This window comes from Pongo abelii, chromosome X, assembly GCF_028885655.2.
Source record: "Pongo abelii isolate AG06213 chromosome X, NHGRI_mPonAbe1-v2.0_pri, whole genome shotgun sequence".
Classification (NCBI taxonomy): domain Eukaryota; kingdom Metazoa; phylum Chordata; class Mammalia; order Primates; family Hominidae; genus Pongo; species Pongo abelii.
The window spans coordinates 71,381,625-71,389,163 of record NC_072008.2 but is presented as its reverse complement, the minus strand read 5'-3'; positions in this window follow the sequence as shown (position 1 = coordinate 71,389,163).

Here is a 7,539-nt window from a genome sequence, read left to right as displayed (position 1 = left end):
CGTTTTTTAAGCCTGTTGGGAAAGCGCAGTATTCGGGTGGGAGTGACCCAATTTTCCAGGTGCTGGCTGTCACCCCTTTGTTTGACTAGGAAAGGGAACTCCCTGACCCCTTGTGCTTCCTGAGTGAAGCAATGCCTCACCCTGCTTTGGCTCGTGCATGGTGCACTGCACCCACTGACCTGCACCCACTGTCTGGCACTCCCTAGTGAGATGAACCCAGTACCTCAGATGGAAATGCAGAAACCACCCATCTTCTGCATCACTCATGCTGGGAGCTGTAGACCGGAGCTGTTCTTATTCGGCCATCTTGGCTCCTCCCCCATGTCTCCTTTTTCATCTCTAATTTTATTTAGCTGGAAATGCTCTCTCTCTTTCTTTTTATTTAGTCTGGCTAAAGTTTGTCAATTTTTAATTTTTTTTTTAGAAAAACAACTTCTTATTTCATTGATCTTTTTTATTGTCTTCTTGAGTCCAATTTCATTTATTAATTCTCTGATTTTTAATACTTACGTTCTTCTACTAATTTTTGGCTTTATGTGCTTTTGCTATTTTAATTTTTTAAAGATGCATCTTTAAGTTTATTTATTTGAAGTTTTCTTTCCATTTTAGTGTAGGCATTTATAATCAAAAACTTCCATTTTATTACTCGGTTGATGTATTCCATAGGTATGTCATATTTCTGTTATCATTTTTTTAAGAAATTATTCAAATTTCTTCTTAACTTCTTCATTGGCACATGGGTCATTCAGGAACTTGTTAATTCCCATTTATTCATATAATTTCCAAAATCTATCTTGTTACAAATCCTACTTTTTTTCCATTATGGTCAGAGAATATGCTTAATATTTTTTCAATGTTTTTGTATATTTTAAGACTTGTTTTGTGACCTAACAGATGGTCTATATTTGAGAATGATCCATGTGCTGAGGGAAAAAAAGTGTATTCTGCAGGTGTTTGATAAAATGATCTGTAAATATCTCTTAGGTCCATTTGGTCAATAGTGCAGATTAAGTCCCATGTTTTTTTTTTGATATTCTGTCTGGAAGAACTATCCAGTGCTGGAAGTGGAGTGTTGAAGTCTCAGCTTTTATTGCATTATGGTTATCTCTCTCTTTGGCTATAATAATATTTGGTTTATATATATGAGTGTTTGTCTGGCTTTGGAATGAGGTTGATGCTGACCTTGTAAAATGAGTTTGCTATTCTCCCCTCCTATTTTATTTTTTGTAAGAATTTGAGAAGGATTGACCTTAATTCTTCTTTAAATGTTTGATGGAGTTAACCAGTGAAGCTATCAAGTTCTGAGCTTTTCATTCTTGGGAGGTTTTGGATTACTAATTCAATATTTTTATCCATTTTTGATTTGTTCAGATTTTGTATTTCTCAATGGTTTAGTCTTGATAGGCTGTATGTTTGTAGGAATTTAACCATTTTTTTCAAGTTTATCCAGTTTCTTGGCATATAGTTGTTCATAGTAATCTTTTATGGCCATTTTTGTTTCCATGGTGTTAGTTTTAATGCCGTGTTTTAAATTTGTAATTTTACTTGTTTATTCTCTCTTATCTCAATCTAGCTAAAGTTTGTCAATTTAGTTTATCTTTTTCAAAAAAGCAACTCTTAGTTACATTAATCTTTTCTATTGCTTTTCCTTGTATCTATTTTATTTATTTCTTCTGTGTTCTGTGTTATTTTCTTTATTCTGCTGAAGTTGAGCTTCATTTTTTCCTCTTTCTCTAGTTCCTTGAAGTCTCATTAGGTTGATTATTTGAGATCTTTCTTATTCCCTATTGTTGGCTTACATTGCTATAAATGACCCTCTTAAAATTACTTTTCTGCTGCATAAATGTTTTGTTATGTTTTGTTTCCATTTTCATTTTTCTTAAGACTTTTATTTTCCTTTTTTGGACCCACTGATTGTTCAGAAGTTAGTGGTTTAATTTCAACTTACTAGTGAATTTTCTCATTTTCATCTTGTTGATGTTTAGTCTTATTCCACTGTGTTCAGAAAAAAAATACTTGATGTGATTTCATCTTCTTAAATGTTTTATTAAGAATTGTTTGTGGCCGGACATATGGTCTATTCTGGTGAGTGCTCTGTGTGTGCTGAATAGAATGTGTATTCTGCTGCTGTTGGGTGGAATGTTCTGTACATGTGTGTTGAGCCAGTTGTTCAAATCCACTGTTTTCTTATTGATTTTCTGTCCAGATGATCTATCCGTTGTTGAATATGTGGTTTTGAAGTTCTCTACTATATTTTGCATTTGCTACTATTTTTGCATTTGCATTTTTGCAGAAATGCAAAATAGTCTTCCTTCAGCTCTGTTAATATCTGCTTTATATATTTAGTTGCTGTCATGCTGGTTGCATATGTATTTACAATTAATTGCTATGCCTTCTTGATGAATTGACCCTTTTATCATTATATAATGCTTTTTTGTCTTTTGTCACAGTTTTTACTTAAAATCTCTATTTTGTTTGATATTAGTAGACATATCCCTCCTCTTTTTGATTACCCATTGTATGAAGTATCTTTTTCCATACCTTCACTTTCAGCCTATCTGCATCCTTCAAGCTGAAGTGTGACTCTTGTAGAAAACATAAGTTGGATCTTGTTTTTCTATTTAGTCACTTTATTCCTTTTTATTGGAAAATTGAGTCTATTTTCATTTTACGTAATTTTTGATACCAAGAACTTACTACTGCCATTGTGTTTTCTGTCTCTTTTGTAATTCCTTTGTTCACCTCTTCCTCTCTTGCTGTCTTTCTTTGTGATTTGATGACTTTTACCAGTATGATTTGATTGTTTTCTCTTTATCATCTCTGTATCTAATATTGGCTTTTTATGTAGTTATCATGAGACTTAGAATATACATCTTACATAAAATGGTGTACTATTTGCATATAACATTCACATATCTATTCATGTACTTTAAATCATCTCTAGATGTAAGCATAATATGTAATATTATGTAAATTCTATGTAAATACTTGTTATACTGTATTTTAAAATTTGTATTATTTTATTGTTATTGTTATTGGGTTTTAAAAAATATTTTTGATCTCTGGTTAGTTGATAATCTGGATGCTGAACTTACACATATGGAGGGCTAACTGCATACTGGTTTCCTTGATGGTATCCCATAAGTCCCACATGATTTCATCACCTTTTTCTTTTATTTTTGTTACTGTAGCTTTTGAGAGGGCAATTTCAAATAATCTGTCTTGTGGTCACTGCTTTATTTTTCTGTGTTATTGAGCCTATTATTTCCAGCTTTCTCTAGAAATTTTTAGTTCAGTCATTGTGCTCCAGAATTTCTATTTGGTTCCCTTTTATGCTTTCTATCTCTTTGTCAAATGTCTCATTTTGTTAAAGTATTGTTTTCCTGTTATCATTTAACCACAACAAAGGGCCTGGAGCCTGGGTTCATTGTAGCAGGCCTCGATCCTGGGTCTGCAGGTGGCATACTAGATTCTAAGTCTGCAGGTGGTAGCCTGGAAGCTAGGTCTATAGGGGTTGACCTGGATGCTGGATCTGTGGGAGCAAGCCTAGTATGTGTCTGGGCCTGAAGGATGAGTCTGTGGGCTAAGCCTGGATCCTGGGGTTGTGGGGGGTAGTTCTGCAGCCTAAGGCCATAGGCTGGCCTAGTGCTGGGGCCTACTGAAGCAGGTCTGGTCTCAGAGTCCACTGGAGTGTGGGTCCATGAGTACTAGCATAGAGCCTTGGTGTGTGCATGCTGGCCTCATGCCTAATGCCATGTAAGCCAAACTGTATCTGGAGTCCCTCAGTTATGTTCTGACACTCTATCAGGCCTGGAGGCTGGGTCTGTGGATGCCAGCATGGAGTCTAATGCTGTGGGGACTAGCCTGGTGCTGGGGCTTCTCCACAGTCTGGGAGGGGCCTGGAACCTCAATATATAGGGACTGGCCTATAGCTGTGGTGAGCCTAGTAACTAGGGCAGATATATTAGTATGGAAAATTTACCTATCATTTATGTGCCCCAATTTTCTCATCTATAAAATAGGAGTGATGTCATGGTTTTTGCCGAGACATGGGGGAGGGGTAATATGGATAACGTAAAACTTTCTTTCCTTCCCGCTTTGATGTGTCTTTTCTTATTTCTGTGCTATGTCCAGGTGCTATAATCTCTTACCTGGATTCCTTTACTCTTGTGAACATATTTTTGTTCATGGATAGTTTTGTTTTTTGTTATTGTCGTTGTTGTTGCTTGTTTGTTTTGGTTTTTAAGAGAGTTTGCTCTGATTTGGAATGCAGTGGCATCATCTATAGCTCACTGCAGCTTCAAACTCCTGGGCTCAAGCAATCCTCCCACCTCAGCCTTTCAAGTAGCTGATACTACAGGCTCATACCATGACAATAGGCTAATTACTGTTTTTTTTTGTAGAGATTGGGGTCTCGCTTTTTTGCTCAGGCTATGGATTGTTTTTCAAATTGATGTTTCTACAAGAGGATGAGTGCTGAAAAGTTCTATCTAACAATGCTGCTGTTGTCACTCCCACTTAATGTTTTATATGTTTACTTGTTTCACTTTTAAAAATGGAGCTAATTATGGAGCTGCTCTGGAAGGGTTAGTGAAATAACTTACATAAATTACCTAGCATAGTGCCTGTATATAGTGCACAACCAACAAACAGCAATTCTGCCCTTTCCAATTAGTAAATTGCTATAATAATAGTAATTCCACTTTCCTGTGATTATAAAGATTGAATGAGGTACATGTGTACAGGACTTTAAAGGGTTATATACCACATTACTTTAAAGTAATATTATTAACAAATACATGTGTAGAATAGTCAGTATTGCAGATCCTCCTGGTCATTGTGTGCTGAGCTTCTGAGCATAGGCCTGCTAAGGTATAGAGTAGGCATAGAGGTTTGGCTACTTGTCTGAGTCAGAATTACATTTGAAGTGATTTGAGTAAGATGAGAGCAGACAATAACAGGAAGTAATGATAACGAAATTACTCATGTAACCAAATACCACCTGTACCCCAATAACTTATAAAAAAATATTAATTTAAAAAATAAAAAAATAAATAAATAAATAAAAAGAAAAAGAAAAAGAAGAATGGAAGGAAGCTAGGGGACATGATTTTTTTTTCAACATTAGAAAGAGTGTTTTCCAAAGAAAAGAGTGACCACTACTGGAAAAAGCTATGGATAAATCAAGTAAGAAGACGAGTGAAAAAAGCAAGTTGGGCGGTTCCAAGATGGCCGAATAGGAACAGCTCCAGTCTACAGCTCCCGGCATGAGTGACACAGAAGACAGATGATTTCTGCATCTCCGACTGAGATTTGAAGACACTAGTGGTTCTCCCAGAATGCAGCTTGAGATCTGAGAATTGACAGAATGCCTCCTCAAGTGGGTCCCTGACCCCCAAGTAGCCTAACTGGGAGGACCCTCCAGTAGGGGCAGACTGACACCTCACACGGCCAGGTACCACTCTGAGACAAAACTTCCAGAGGAATGATCAGGCAGCAACATTTGCTGTTCACCAATATCTGCTGTTATGCAGCATCTGCTGCTGATTCCCAGGAAAACAGGGTCTGGAGTGGACCTCTGGCAAACTCCACAGACCTGCAGCTGAGGTACCTGACTGTTAGAAGGAAAACTAACAAACAGAAAGGACATCCACATCAAAACCCCATCTGTATGTCACCATCATCAAAGACCAAAGGTAGACAAAACCACAAAGATGGGGAAAAAACAGAGCAGAAAAGCTGAAAATTCTAAAAATCAGAGCAACTCTCCTCCTCCAAAGGAACACAGCTCCTCAACAGCAATAGAACAAAGCTGGATGGAGAATGACTTTGACAAGTTGAGAGACGAAGGCTTCAGATGATGAAACGTCTCCGAGCTAAAGGAGTAAGTTCAAACCATCACAAACAAGTTCAAAACCTTGAAAAAAGATAAGAAAAATGGCTAACTAGAATAACCTATACAGAAAAGTCCTTAAAGACTTTTCTGGAGCTGACAACCACAACACGAGAACTACGTGATGAATGCACAAGCCTCAGTAGCCGATTCGATAAACAGGAAGAAAGGGTATCAGTGATGGAAGATCAAATGAATGAAATGAAGCAAGAAGAGAAGTTTAGAGAAAAAGGAAATGAACAAAGCCTCCAAGAAATATGGGACTATGTGAAAAGAACAAATCTATGTCTGATTGGTGTACCTGAAAGTGACGGGGAGAATGGAACTAAGTTGGAAAACACTCTGCAGGATATTATCCAGGAGAACTTCCCCAATCTACCAAGGCAGGCCAACATTCAGATTCAGGAAATACAGAGAATGCCACCAAGATACTCTTCGAGAAGAGCAACTCCAAGACAAATAATTGTCAGATTCACCAAAGTTGAAATGAAGGAAAAAATGTTAAGGGCAGTCAGAGAGGAAGGTCCAGTTACCCACAAGGGGAAGCCCATCAGACTAACAGCGGATCTCTCGGCAGAAACTCTACAAGCCAGAAGAGAGTGGGCACCAATATTCAACATTCTTAAAGAAAAGAATTTTCAACCCAGAATTTCATATCCAGCCAAACTAAGCTTCACAAGTGAAGGAGAAATAAAATCCTTTACATGCAAGCAAATGCTGAGAGATTTTGTCACCACCAGGCCTGCCCTAAAAGAGCTCCTGAAGGAAGCACTAAACATGGACAGGGACAACCAGTACCAGCCACTGCAAAAACATGTCAAATTGTAAAGACTGTCAAGGCTAGGAAGAAACTGCATCAACTAAGTAGCAAAATAACCAGCTAACATCATAATGACAGGATCAAATTCACACATAACAATATTAACCTTAAATGTAAATAGACTAAATTCTCCAATTAAAAGACACAGACTGGCAAATTGGATAAAGAGTCAAGACCCATCAGTGTGCTGCATTCAGGAAACCCATCTCACGTGCAGAGACACACATAGGCTCAAAATAAAAGGATGGAGGAAGATCTACCAAGCAAATGGAAAACAAAAAAACGCAGGGTTTGCAATCACAGTCTCGGATAAAACAGACTTTACACCAACAAAGATCAGAAGAGACAAAGAAGGCCATTACACAATGGTAAAGAGATAAATTCAACAAGAAGAGCTAACTATCTTAAATATATATGCACCCAATATAGGAGCATCCAGATTCATAAAGCAAGTCCTTAGAGTCTTACAAAGAGACTTAGATTCCCACACAGTAATAATGGGAGACTTTAACACCCGAATGTAAACATTAGACAGATCAACAAGACAGAAAGTTAACAAGGATATCTAGGAATTGAACTCAGCTCTGCACCAAGTGGACCTAATAGACATCTACAGAACTCTCCACCCCAAATCAACAGAATATACATTCTTCTCAGCACCACACAGCACTTATTCCAAAATTGACCACATAGTTGGAAGTAAAGCACTCCTCAGCATATGTAAAAGAACAGAAATTGTAACAAACTGTCTCTCAGACCACAGTGGAATCAAACTAGAACTCAGGATTAAGAAGCGCACTCAAAGTCACTCAACTATATGGAAACT